Below are 14,143 nucleotides of genomic sequence, written 5' to 3' on the forward strand. Positions count from 1 at the left end.
CAATCAATATGTAGATTAAAGTCGCCCTTGATAACTGCTGTACCTTTATTGCACACATCCCTTATTTTTTGTTTGATGCTGTCCCCAACCTCACTACTGCTGTTTGGTGATCTGTACACAACTCCCACCAATGTTTTCTGCCCTTTTGTATTCCGCAGCTCCACCCATACCGATTCCACATCATCCAAGCTAATGTCCCTCCTTACAATTGCATTAATTTCCTTTTTAACCAGCAACGCCACCCCGCTTCCTTTTACTTTCTGTCTATCCTTCCTAAATGTTGAATATCCCTGGATGTTGAGTTCCCAGCCTTGGTCACCCTGGAGCCATGTCGCCGTGATGCCAATCACATCATATCCGTTAACTGCTATCTGCGCAGTTAATTCATCCACCTTATTCCGAATACTCCTCGCATTGAGGCACAGAGCCTTCAGGTTTGCCTTTTTAACACACTTTGCCCCTTTAGAATTTTGCTGTAATGTGGCCCTTTTTATTTTTTGCCTTGGGTTTCTCTGCCCTCCACTTTTACTATTCTCCTTTCTATCTTTTGCTTCTGCCTCCATTTTATTTCCTTCTGTCTCCCTGCATAGGTTCCCCTCCCTCTGCCATATTAGTTTAATTCCTCCCCAACAGCACTAGCAAACACATGAAGCTTCTTTGGGCACTGGAGCCAGGTGACGGGGACAACACTGCTGGCAGTGATGGCCTCGGTGATGTACTCCCACATTGTTCTTTCTGGAGGGCCTCCTGGCCTTTGTGAGTAGAGGGCCTGTTTTGCAGTGTTGACCCTCTGCTCAAAGCTGGAGTGCTGCATGCAATACCTTGGGTGCCCCTTTCCTGGCTTGCTGAGCCATTTTTGGTAGTGCTGAGGCAGTTTTCCTATTTGCTGAGTTTAGGGAGATAATTCAGCTTTTACGTGCTGAATATTGACATTTGGAACTTCTTATAAATATTGATTATTTGGTGAAGGACAGAAAGGGCTGGAAAATGTATTGAATCAATGCATTTTATTTTCCCTTGCTTAAATGTGCCTGGCCCTTTCAACTTCAGAGATCCTCACTGCCCACAATGCATTGCGGGCTTCACAGCCTCGCACGTAGACACTTGGGGAAGCAGCAACACAACAAATTGGTCCCGGAGCCCTTGTGCAACACTACCAGATGACTTTGCGCCCAAGGTTTGCGCTGCGCCACCAACCACCATGCACGCCAGACCAATTTACCTTGTTTAGCGTGGTGGCCATTTCAGATGGCCGTTAACGGCAATTGACAAGGTCACCGACTGCTTTCCGGGTGAGAATGAATTTTTCCCCCATGTACTCTATGGTTGGGATTGAATTTGCCATGGGAGAAGCTGAAAGAGTTACAAGTAATCTTTATTGAGTTTGACCAAGTCTTGACACGCTCAATGGGTTGAATTTTCCCAGGTAGTAATGGGTGCGATCGGTGGCGGATCGGGTGGGAAAGTTGTTAATTTTGACAGCGGGTGGGGAACCCTCTGTCATCTCGCTCCCACACGCCTTTCCCCCAGGTGCATCTGTCATCGTGGAGCCAACCCGACCTGCAGCGGCAGGGAGCGCAATTGAGATCATTATCATGTCGTTGACAGGCACTTAAGAGCCTTTTTCTCGCTACTTTTTACATTTCCCTGCATGGCCATGGGATTCACGCAGCTCGGTAACCATGTCTGTCAATCTGAGGCAGGAGTTCCATGGCATTGCTCCAGCTGATTACTTGATAGCATGGAAAACATGTTGATTAAATCAGCTAACAGATTGATGGAGCTTCTGAAAAGCTATTGGAAAATGTTAAATCAGAAATTCCTGAAGGGACGCAAGTGCTACCCTGGATGGTGAGTGAAATACATTTTTCACTGGGCTTTCTCGATTGTTGCCTTCCGACTCAAAAGTAATTGCAGTGAATTAATCTGCACTATAAAAAAATAACATTTACCATTTAAATAAATGTTTATGTTGTTTCTGGTCAGGTTTTTCTCACAGTATACTGTGATTGTCCAGTTATACATTAAATCAAGTCATCAACCGTAACAATTTCATTCTCTTACTTATCCATTGTTAACTTCAATGGAAGAGCTGCAGAAATCATAGAAACACATTGTAAACACCACTTACACTGTTTGTCAGGGATTCCGCAGCTCTTCCTTGCATAAGATCATAAACCCACCCCTTTACAATTACATTTAAAATCTGCTTAATTTTATATATTATATATACACGCTCATTTTTTATTTGTACCAGTTACTGATACAAAAGTCTGTAGATTTCTGACTAAAGCACTAATAACTTCCCAATTAATATACTTTTTAAATTATGTTCTTGATCGTATTTGTGGATGGTGTCATATTACTTCATGATAATATTATTTAAATATTTCTGTCACTCATGTCTAACTTTTATTATATTACTGTACAGTAAAGATTCAACACCCACTATGTTAGATTAAACTTAAAATCTAATGTGGCCAGAGTCCCTTTAAGGATCCTGGCTGAAATTGCATCATGAATGATCTCACCAGACCCGCTCCATCAAATTGGAACAGGTAATGCGCTGGGTGGGCTTAATCGGCCCCATTACTGCAGTGGGGTCATGATCTGCCACAGACACTGCCTGCACTGGACCTTCCCAGGTAGGCAAAATTCCAGCCAATGTCTTAAGCAATAGTCACACAGACAAATAAACCTGCTTTCAGCCTGGGTAGAGAATGCAACCATCATTTATTCTTTCATTCTTGTGTCACTCTACAAATTGTGAAGGAAAGCTCAAGATCTTTATAGATCTCTAGTCATGTATACCCATCCCTGTAACTTTGATAATTCCTTATGGCATGATAAGAGTTTTTCAGTTTCCTAACTAATCTGTTGATCATCAACTTGTCTGTCTCTAATATAGGCTAACCTCTTACCTGAAAGACCATTGGCCCCTTATTCAGCATCCCTTGCTGACAAAAGACCTCTCCTTGCTGACAAAGCTTTTTCTTGTTAAATGCCATTCATACCCTGAAGAATTCTGGGATTGAGCAACTTAACCATTTTATTACGTCTAAATACAGCACAAATCTATATATACGCTATTTATAAAGACAAAGAAAGCAAAAACTTTAATCATATGAGATTAAACCAAATCTTAATCCCATATATATATGCATATAAGAATAGGGTATTTTATACTGGGAAGTATTTCTTTACACATAGAATGATGAATAGTTTGAAAGGGTTGCTAGGAAAGTGTTATGTATGTAATAACTCGATAGACTGAATACTGTAAACTCACTCAGGTGCAAACCTGGCTCAACTTTATTCGGGCCCAAAGTGCCCATATTACATGGCGGCTTGCTTTATATACCTGGCCGCACACACATGCGTACAGCCCAATGACCTCCGACAGTGGCGCCCCCTAGTGGCTCGTAACTCCAAGCATACATTACATGATAGAAAGGTAGTTAGGTGAGGTTAGGTGAGGATACTGCAATTCATCAATTCAGTAAACGAACAGCTAGACATTGTAATGAGACGACAATGGGATTGGTATTCTGAAATTATGAGCTCAATTGTGAGAACTTTCTTCATCCAAACCTGGGTTACAACCTTGTGAAATGAGAATAATTGAAGTTTAGACAGGGAAGTGAATTATTGGATATTATTATTAGATACATAAATGAACAATTCTTGGGTGGAATGCAAAATTGAAATTTATAAAATAAACTACCTTCACAAAGGTAGGGTAGATTTTTCATGGTTTTTAAAAATACACTATGTAAAGATATGGCGAGCTAACATTTGCTATTTTCCATCCAGGCTGACATGAAACCTCCCAGGGTTGACTCTAATTAAATATGCAAGTGAGCTCGCAACCACAATGGGAGCTTACCAAACAGTGGAAAGTGCTAGGAAATTAAAGGGATGCAACCACTTAAAGGTGCATGGCAACAGATGGGTTTGTTAGCCTTAAAAAATACTTCAAATATGTTAACTAGATATTTCAGCCTTTTCTAAGGCTGTATGGAGCAAAGAAAAAAGGTGCTTGTGAAAACATAATGGCTGGCATAACAAATGCAGAGACAAGACTAGTCTTTTGACACCTCCAGAAGCCCTTATTTAAGTATCCCATTAATTACTACATTTAACTCGGCCTATGTAACCTGAACTTTTTCCCTGTCCATTCACATGCATCCTTTGTCTACCACTCCGGACCCGAGCCATTCAATACTTTACCACTTTTTCTCCTCCTTTTCCTTTTCTCTCTATCTCTCTATCTCCCTATCTCCCCGTGGCTGCTCTCTCCTGTCGTCATGCCTCGTTTCATCTGTCCTGTCTCAGATACACTTTTTTCCCAAATCCCTACCCCAATCATCACTCTTTGAGCTCCCTACTCTTCTGCTGCCATCCCAGGCTTGACTCCCTCAGAGATAAACATACAGCTTCCCTTTGTGCCCCTCTTGCATTCCTAAAAAGCCACCTTTCGAGCAGCAACCCCAACTGTCCATCCTACTCTCTCGCCAACCTTCCTGCCCAGCGCACCCACTGGGAGCTAATCTTGCCAATTCTCCTCCCCATAAAACTCATCACCCCCCCTTCCCCCCCCCTCCCCGACACCAGCGCTGACCCTGTGTATGCGAGTCAACTGTCACCGACTCACTCCACATCTCCCTCCAGAATGTCCGTTCACTTGCGCACAAGGCCCTTGCCATCCATGAGCTTATCATGCAGGATTGCATCAACATCATGGCCCTGACAGAAACCTGGTTGAGGGGTGATGTCACCTTACCCTTAAATGAAGCCTTGCCACCTGGCTATACCTTCCACCACTTGCCCCACTCAGACCACCATGGTGGTGGTGTGGCTCTCATCACCAAATCACCCATTGGTCTGTTCCCCTACTCCTCCAGCACTTTCTCTCCTTTGAGCATTTCACCTTATTCCACCCATCACTTCTCATTTAAAATGCTCTTGCCCACCTTACATAAGAACAAAAGAAATAGGAACAGGAGTAGGCCATACGGCTCCTCGAGCCTGTCCCGCCATTCAATAAGATCATGGCTGATCTGATCATGGACTCAGCTCCACTTCCCTGCCTGTTCCCCATAACCCCTTATCGATTAAGAAACCATCTATTTCTGTCTTAAATTTATTCAATGTCCCAGCTTCCACAGCTCTCTGAGGCAGAGAATTCCACAGATTCACAACCCTCTAAGAGAAGAAATCTCTCCTCATCTCGGTTTTAAATGGGCGGCCCCTTATTCTAAGATCGTGTCCTCTAGTTTGAGTCTCCCCCATCAGTGGAAACATCCTCTCTGCATCCAGCTTGTCAAGCCCCCTCATAATCTTATACGTCTCAATAAGATCACCTCTCATTCTTCTGAATTCCAATGAGTAGAGGCCCAACCTACTCAACCTTTCCTTAAAAGTTAACCCCCTCATCCCCGGAATCAACCTATTGAACCTTCTCTGAACTGCCTCCAAAGCAAGTATATCCTTTCGTAAATATGGAAACCAAAACTGTTGCAGTATTCCAGGTGTGGCCTCACCAATACCTTATATAGCAGTAGTAAGACTTGCCTGCTTTTATACTCCATCCCCTTTGCAATAAAGACCAAGATACCATTGGCCTTCCTAATCATTTGCTGTACCAGCATACTATCCTTTTGTGTTTCATGCACAAGTACCCCCAGGTCCTGCTGTACTGCGGCACTTTGCAATTTTTCTCCATTTAAATAATAACTTGCTCTTTAATTTTTTTCTGCCAAAGTGCATGACCTCACACTTTCCAACATTATACTCCATCTGACAAATTTTTGCCCACTGACTTAGCCTGTCTATGTCCTTTTGCAGATTTTTTGTGTCCTCCTCACTCATTGCTTTTCCTCCCATCTTTGTATCGGCAGCAAACTTGGCTACGTTACACTCAGTCCCTTCTTCCAAGTCATTAATATAGATTGTAAATAGTTGGGGTCCCAGCACTGATCCCTGCGACACCCCACTAGTTACTGGTTGCCAACCAGAGAATGAACCATTTATCCTGACTCTCTGTTCTCTGTAAGTTAGCCAATCCTCTATCCATGCTAATATATTACCCGCAACCCCGTGAACTTTTATCTTGTGCAGTAACCTTTTATATGGCACCTTGTCAAATGCATTCTGGAAGTTCAAATACATCATATCCACTGGTTCCCCTTTATCCACCCTGTTCGTTACATCCTCAAAGAACTCCAGCAAATTTGTCAAACATGACTTTCCCTTCATAAATACATGCTGACTCTGCCTGACCGAATTTTGCTTTTCCAAATGTCCTGCTGTTGCTTCTTTAATAATGGACTGCAACATTTTCCCAACCACAGATGTTAGGCTAACTGGTCAATAGTTTCCTGCTTTTTGTCTGCCTCCTTTTTTAAATAGGGGCGTTATATTTGCAGTTTTCCAATCTGCTGGGACCTCCCCAGAATGCAGGGAATTTTAGTAAATTACAACCAATGCTTCCACAATCCCTGCCGCTACTTCTCATAAGACCCTAGGATGCAAGCCGTAGGTCCAGGGGATTTATCTGTCTTTAGTCCCATTATCTTACTAAGTACCACCTTTGGTGATTGTGATTGTGTTAAGTTCCCCCCCACTATAGCCCCTAGACTATCCACTGTCAGAATATTGTTAGTGTCCTCTAACATAAAGACTGATACAAAATATTTGTTCAGAGGTTCTGCCATCTCCATGTTCCCCATTACTAATTCCCCGGTCTCGTCCTCTAAGGGACCAACATTTACTTTAACCACCCTTTTCCTTTTTATATATCTATAGAAATTCTTGCTATCTGTTTTTATATTTTGCGCTAGTTTATTTTCATAGTCTATGTTAGCAATCTAGAAATGACTCCGTGAGGTAAGGTATTGTACTTGAACTGTTGTGACCTTAGTCCATTTAATGCAGCTCCTGAATGAGGTTACAGTGAGGTGGGCTCCCTTTTATACCTGGTTACCTGCGGTGTGCAGGTGACCTCGAGGTCTCCACCTGTTGCACCCTCTGGTGGTACAGGCATATTGTATACAGTGTGAAGATACATTCAATGGTCTTATATAACTGTACATTGAGTGTACAGGGTATATACATACACAGCAATCTATCTTCCCTTTCTTAACCATTTTAAAAGCTTCCCAGTCTTCTGTCCTCCCACTAGTTTTGGCCACTTTGTATGCCCTTGTTTTTAATTGGATAGTGTCCTTCATTTCTTTAATAAGCCACGGATGGCTATCTTTTCTCTGACACCCTTTCCTCCTCACTGGAATATTTTCTTCCTGAGAATCGTGAAATATCTCCTTAAATGTACACCACTGTTCATCAACCGTCCTACACTTTAATCTATATTCCCAGTCCACTTTACCCAACTCGGCCCTCACAGCTTCATAGTCTCCTTTATTTAAGCTTAGTACGCTGGTTAGAGATCCAACTTTCTCACCCTCCATCTGAATTTGAAATTCAATCATGCTATGATCACTCATTCTGAGGGGATCCTTTACTAGGAGATTGTTTATTAATCCTGTCTCATTACACAGGACCAGATCTAAGATAGCCTGCCCCCTGGTTGGTTCCGTTACATATGGAGAAAAAACAGGAAAGGGGTACCGAGGTGAATGATCAGCCATGATTTTATTGAATGGTGGTGCAGGCTCGAAGGGCCGAATAGCCTACTCCTGCACCTATTTTCTATGTTTCTATACTGCTCAAGGAACCCGTCCCTTATGCACTCTATGAACTCCTTCTCAAGGCTACCCTGACCAATTTGATTTGTCCAATCAATATGGCGGTTAAAATCACCCATGATTATTGCTGTTCCCTTTTTACAAGCCCCCACTGGTTTATGCACCTTGCCAAACTTTCTCCAAGGTTCCCCCCCTGCCCTAGCCCTGAACTCACATCTTTTTCTAATTTCTCTCCAATCTCCCGTCATGACACCTCTGCATTCATCTTGCCCATGAGATCCACTTCCTATTCCCACCAAACTGCTGACCACCCAACTTCCTTTTCTGGCTCCCATGGTAGCTGACATTGTTAATGGCGGGAGTCCAGAGAGGCAGCGGCCTATAAAAGGCTCAGCAGTCCGGGGAGCGTCGAGAGAGGCGGGAGTCGAGAGAGGCAGCGGCCTATAAAAGGCTCAGCAGTCCGGGGAGCGTCGAGAGAGGCGGGAGTCGAGAGAGGCAGCGGCCTATAAAAGGCTCAGCAGTCCGGGGAGCATCGAGAGAGGCGGGAGTCGAGAGAGGCAGCGGCCTATAAAAGGCTCAGCAGTCCGAGGAGCGTCGAGAGAGGCGGGAGTCCAGAGAGGCAGCGGCCGAAAAAAGGCTCAGCAGTCCGGGGAGCGTCGAGAGAGGCGGGAGTCGAGAGAGGCAGCGGCCTATAAAAGGCTCAGCAGTCCGGGGAGCGTCGAGAGAGGCGGGAGTTGAGAGAGGTGTACCTGTGCAGCTCCAGCTGAGAGAAGTCAAAAAAGAAGTAGAAAGAAATCAAAAGGTGACGTCACAGCCAACGTGGTAAGTGATTGGCTGCGGATTGGTGAGTAGTTTTTCTTTTTCTTTATTAGTCAGTAACTTTTAACATTGTTGTCGGCAATTTAAGTGTATCTCAGGGTTAAGTCATGGCAGGACAGCTCGGTCATGTGATATGCTCCTCCTGTACCATGTGGGAACACGGGGACAACACCAGTGTCCCTGACGACTACATGTGCGGGAAGTGTGTCCACCTCCGGCTACTGACGGTCCGCGTTGCGGAGTTGGAGCTGAAGGTGGATTCACTCTGGAGCATCCACGATGCTGAGAATGACGTGAGTATCACGTGTAGCGAGTTGGTCTTACCGCAGGAGAAGGGTCCACAGCCAGCGAGGGAATGGAAGACCAGCAGGAAGAGTAGTGCAAGGAAGGTAGTGCAGGGGTCCCCTGTGGTCATCCCACTGCAAAACAGATACACTGCTTTGAGTGCTGTTGAGGGGGATGACTCATCAGGAGTGGGCAGCAGCAGCCAAGTTCATGGCACCGTGGCTGGCTCTGTTGCACAGGAGGGCAGGAAAAAGAGTGGGCGAGCGATAGTGATAGGGGATTCAATTGTAAGGGGAATAGATAGGCGTTTCTGCGGCCGCAACCGAGACTCCAGGATGGTATGTTGCCTCCCTGGTGCAAGGGTCAAGGATGTCTCGGAGCGGGTGCAGGACATTCTAAAAAGGGAGGGAGAACAGCCAGTTGTCGTGGTGCACGTTGGTACCAATGACATAGGTAAAAAAAGGGATGAGTTCCTACGAAATGAATTTAAGGAGCTAGGAGCTAAATTAAAAAGTAGGACCTCAAAAGTAGTAATCTCGGGATTGCTACCAGTGCCACGTGCTAGTCAGAGTAGGAATCGCAGGATAGCTCAGATGAATACGTGGCTTGAGCAATGGTGCAGCAGGGAGGGATTCAAATTCCTGGGGCATTGGAACCGGTTCTGGGGGAGGTGGGACCAGTACAATCCGGACGGTCTGCACCTGGGCAGAATCGGAACCAATGTCCTCGGGGGAGTGTTTGCTAGTGCTGTTGGGGAGGAGTTAAACTAATATGGCAGGGGGATGGGAACCAATGCAGGGAGATAGAGGGAAACAAAAAGGAGGCAAAAACAAAAGACAGAAAGGAGATGAGGAAAAGTGGAGGGCAGAGAAACCCAAGGCAAAGAACAAAAAGGGCCATTGTACAGCAAAATTCTAAAAGGACAGAGGGTGTTAAAAAAACAAGCCTAAAGGCTTTGTGTCTTAATGCAAGGAGTATCCGCAATAAGGTGGATGAATTAACTGTGCAAATAGATGTTAACAAATATGATGTGATTGGGATTACGGAGACGTGGCTCCAGGATGAGCAGGGCTGGGAACTCAACATCCAGGGGTATTCAACATTCAGAAAGGATAGAATAAAAGGAAAAGGAGGTGGGGTAGCATTGCTGGTTAAGGAGGAGATTAAGGCAATAGTTAGGAAGGACATTAGCTTGGATGATGTGGAATCTATATGGGTAGAGCTGCAGAACACCAAAGGGCAAAAAACGTTAGTGGGAGTTGTGTACAGACCTCCAAACAGTAGTAGTGATGTTGGGGAGGGCATCAAACAGGAAATTAGGGGTGCGTGCAATAAAGGTGCAGCAGTTATAATGGGTGACTTTAATATGCACATAGATTGGGCTAACCAAACTGGAAGCAATACGGTGGAGGAGGATTTTCTGGAGTGCATAAGGGATGGTTTTTTAGACCAATATGTCGAGGAACCAACTAGGGGGGAGGCCATCTTAGACTGGGTGTTATGTAATGAGAAAGGATTAATTAGCAATCTCGTTGTGCGAGGCCCCTTGGGGAAGAGTGACCATAATATGGTGGAATTCTGCATTAGGATGGAGAATGAAACAGTTAATTCAGAGACCATGGTCCAGAACTTAAAGAAGGCTAACTTTGAAGGTATGAGGTGTGAATTGGCTGAGATGGATTGGCGAATGATACTTAAGGGGTTGACTGTGGATGGGCAATGGCAGACATTTAGAGACCGCATGGATGAACTACAACAATTGTACATTCCTGTCTGGCATAGAAATAAAAAAGGGAAGGTGGCTCAACCGTGGCTATCAAGGGAAATCAGGGATAGTATTAAAGCCAAGGAAGTGGCATACAAATTGGCCAGAAATAGCAGCGAACCTGGGGACTGGGAGAAATTTAGAACTCAGCAGAGGAGGACAAAGGGTTTGATTAGGGCAGGGAAAATGGAGTATGAGAAGAAGCTTGCAGGGAACATTAAGACGGATTGCAAAAGTTTCTATAGATATGTAAAGAGAAAAAGGTTAGTAAAGACAAACGTAGGTCCCCTGCAGTCAGAATCAGGGGAAGTCATAACGGGGAACAAAGAAATGGCGGACCAATTGAACAAGTACTTTGGTTCAGTATTCATGAAGGAGGACACGAACAACCTTCCGGTTATAAAAGGGGTCGGGGGGTCTAGTAAGGAGGAGGAACTGAGGGAAATCCTTATTAGCCGGGAAATTGTGTTGGGGAAATTGATGGGATTGAAGGCCGATAAATCCCCAGGGCCTGATGGACTGCATCCCAGAGTACTTAAGGAGGTGGCCTTGGAAATAGTGGATGCGTTGACAGTCATTTTCCAACATTCCATTGACTCTGGATCAGTTCCTATGGAGTGGAGGGTAGCCAATGTAACCCCACTTTTTAAAAAAGGAGGGAGAGAGAAAACAGGGAATTATAGACCGGTCAGCCTGACATCGGTAGTGGGTAAAATGATGGAATCAATTATTAAGGATGTCATAGCAGTGCATTTGGAAAGAGGTGACATGATAGGTCCAAGTCAGCATGGATTTGTGAAAGGGAAATCATGCTTGACAAATCTTCTGGAATTTTTTGAGGATGTTTCCAGTAGAGTGGATAAGGGAGAACCAGTTGATGTGGTATATTTGGACTTTCAGAAGGCGTTCGACAAGGTCCCACACAAGAGATTGATGTGCAAAGTTAGAGCACATGGGATTGGGGGTAGTGTACTGACATGGATTGAGAACTGGTTGTCAGACAGGAAGCAAAGAGTAGGAGTAAATGGGTACTTTTCAGAATGGCAGGCAGTGACTAGTGGGGTACCGCAAGGTTCTGTGCTGGGGCCCCAGCTGTTTACACTGTACATTAATGATTTAGATGAGGGGATTAAATGTAGTATCTCCAAATTTGCGGATGACACTAAGTTGGGTGGCAGTGTGAGCTGCGAGGAGGATGCTGTGAGGCTGCAGAGCGACTTGGATAGGTTAGGTGAGTGGGCAAATGCATGGCAGATGAAGTATAATGTGGATAAATGTGAGGTTATCCACTTTGGTGGTAAAAACAGAGAGACAGACTATTATCTGAATGGTGACAGATTAGGAAAAGGGGAGGTGCAAAGAGACCTGGGTGTCATGGTACATCAGTCATTGAAGGTTGGCATGCAGGTGCAGCAGGCGGTTAAGAAAGCAAATGGCATGTTGGCCTTCATAGCAAGGGGATTTGAGTACAGGGGCAGGGAGGTGTTGCTACAGTTGTACAGGGCATTGGTGAGGCCACACCTGGAGTATTGTGTACAGTTTTGGTCTCCTAACCTGAGGAAGGACATTCTTGCTATTGAGGGAGTGCAGCGAAGGTTCACCAGACTGATTCCCGGGATGGCGGGACTGACCTATCAAGAAAGACTGGATCAACTGGGCTTGTATTCACTGGAGTTCAGAAGAATGAGAGGGGACCTCATAGAAACATATAAAATTCTGACGGGGTTAGACAGGTTAGATGCAGGAAGAATGTTCCCAATGTTGGGGAAGTCCAGAACCAGGGGTCACAGTCTAAGGATAAGGGGTAAGCCATTTAGGACCGAGATGCGGAGGAACTTCTTCACCCAGAGAGTGGTGAACCTGTGGAATTCTCTACCACAGAAAGTTGTTGAGGCCAATTCACTAAATATATTCAAAAAGGAGTTAGATGAGGTCCTTACTGCTAGGGGGATCAAGGGGTATGGCGAGAAAGCAGGAATGGGGTACTGAAGTTGAATGTTCAGCCATGAACTCATTGAATGACGGTGCAGGCTAGAAGGGCCGAATGGCCTACTCCTGCACCTATTTTCTATGTTCTATGTTTCCTCAGGTACTGTCCCCTCTCCCTCAAATATGCCATCATCACTCCTCTCCTCAAAAAAACAACCCTTGACCCCTCCGTCCTTGCAAAGTTTCCTCCACAATGTCCTTGAACATGTTGTCGCCTCCCAAATCCATGTCCATCTTTCCCGCAATTCCATGTTTAAATCCCTCCAATCAGGTTTATGCCCCTGCCACAGTACCAAAACGGCTCTCAGCCAGTTCACACATTACATTCTTTGTGACTGTGACAAAAGTAAACTATCCCTCCACGTCCTTATTGACTTGTCTGCAGCCTTTGACATGGTTGACCACTCTATCCTTCCCCAACGCCTCTCCACTGTCATCCAGCTGGGTGGGACTGCACTCGCCTGGTTTCATTCTTATCTATCTAATCGTAGCCAGAGAATCACCAGCAACAGCTTCTCTTCCCACTACCGCATTGTTACCTCTGGTGTCCCCCAAAGATCTAATGTTGGCCCTTACTATTTCTTAACTACATGTTGCCCCTTGGCGACATCATCCGAAAACACAGCATCAGTTTCTACATGTATGCTGGTGATACCTAGCTCCACCTCAATTCCACCACAGTTTCAATTGTCAGATGGCTTGTCGGACATCCAGTTCATGAGGCAGATATTTTCTCCAATTAAATATTTGGAAGACCGAAGCCATTGTTTTCGGACCCCGCCACAAACTCCGTTCCTTAACCATTGACTTCATCCCTCTCCCTAACATCTGTCTGAGGTTGAACCAAACTGTCCGCAACTTTGGTGTCATACTTGATCCTGAAATGAGCTTTGGATCACATATCCGCAGCATTACCATGACCACCTATTTCCACCTCCGTAACATTGCCCGTCTCTGCTCTTGCCTCAGCTCATCTGCTGCTGAAACCCCCCTCCGTGCCTTTGTTACCTCTAGACTTGACTATTCCAAAGCACTCCAAGCTGGCCTCCCACATTCTACCCTGCGTAAACTTGAGGTCATCCGAACCTTGGCTGCCCGTGTCCTAACTTGCACCAGGTCACGTTCACCCATTACCCCTGTGTTCGCTGACCTACATTGGCTCCCGGTTAAGCAACCCCTCAATTTCAAAATTTTCCTTCTTGTTTTCAAATGGCCTCGCCCCATCTTATCTCTGTAATCTCCTCCAGTCCTACACCCCCACGCCCCACTCCGCTGAGATATCTGCGCTCTTGAGCATCCCTGATTATAATCGTTCAACCATTGGTGACTGCACCTTCGGTTGCCCAGGCCCTAAACTCTGGAATTCCCTGCCTAAACCGCTCCGCCTCTCTACCTCATTTTCCTCCTTTAAGACACTCTTTAAAAGCTACCTCTTTGACCTAGCTCTGCCCTAATTTCTCCTTATGTCAAAAATGTTGTCTTATAATACTCCTGTGAAGCACCTTGGAATGTTTTACTACTTTAAAGGTGCTATATAAATACAAAGTTGTTGTTGTTTATGGATGGTGAAGTGGAGGTG

The 14,143-nt window shown here is 45.0% G+C and overlaps 1 protein-coding gene across 3 annotated transcripts in view; it reads right to left on the bottom strand.

Moving 5' to 3' along the window:
• ptprt (protein tyrosine phosphatase receptor type T) overlaps positions 1–14,143 on the bottom strand; it is a 1,564,838-nt gene that overhangs the window by 1,016,612 nt on the left and 534,083 nt on the right. The window lies entirely within an intron of this gene.

The sequence above is a fragment of the Pristiophorus japonicus genome, chromosome 12 (genome assembly GCF_044704955.1).
Source record: "Pristiophorus japonicus isolate sPriJap1 chromosome 12, sPriJap1.hap1, whole genome shotgun sequence".
Taxonomy (NCBI): Eukaryota; Metazoa; Chordata; class Chondrichthyes; family Pristiophoridae; genus Pristiophorus; species Pristiophorus japonicus.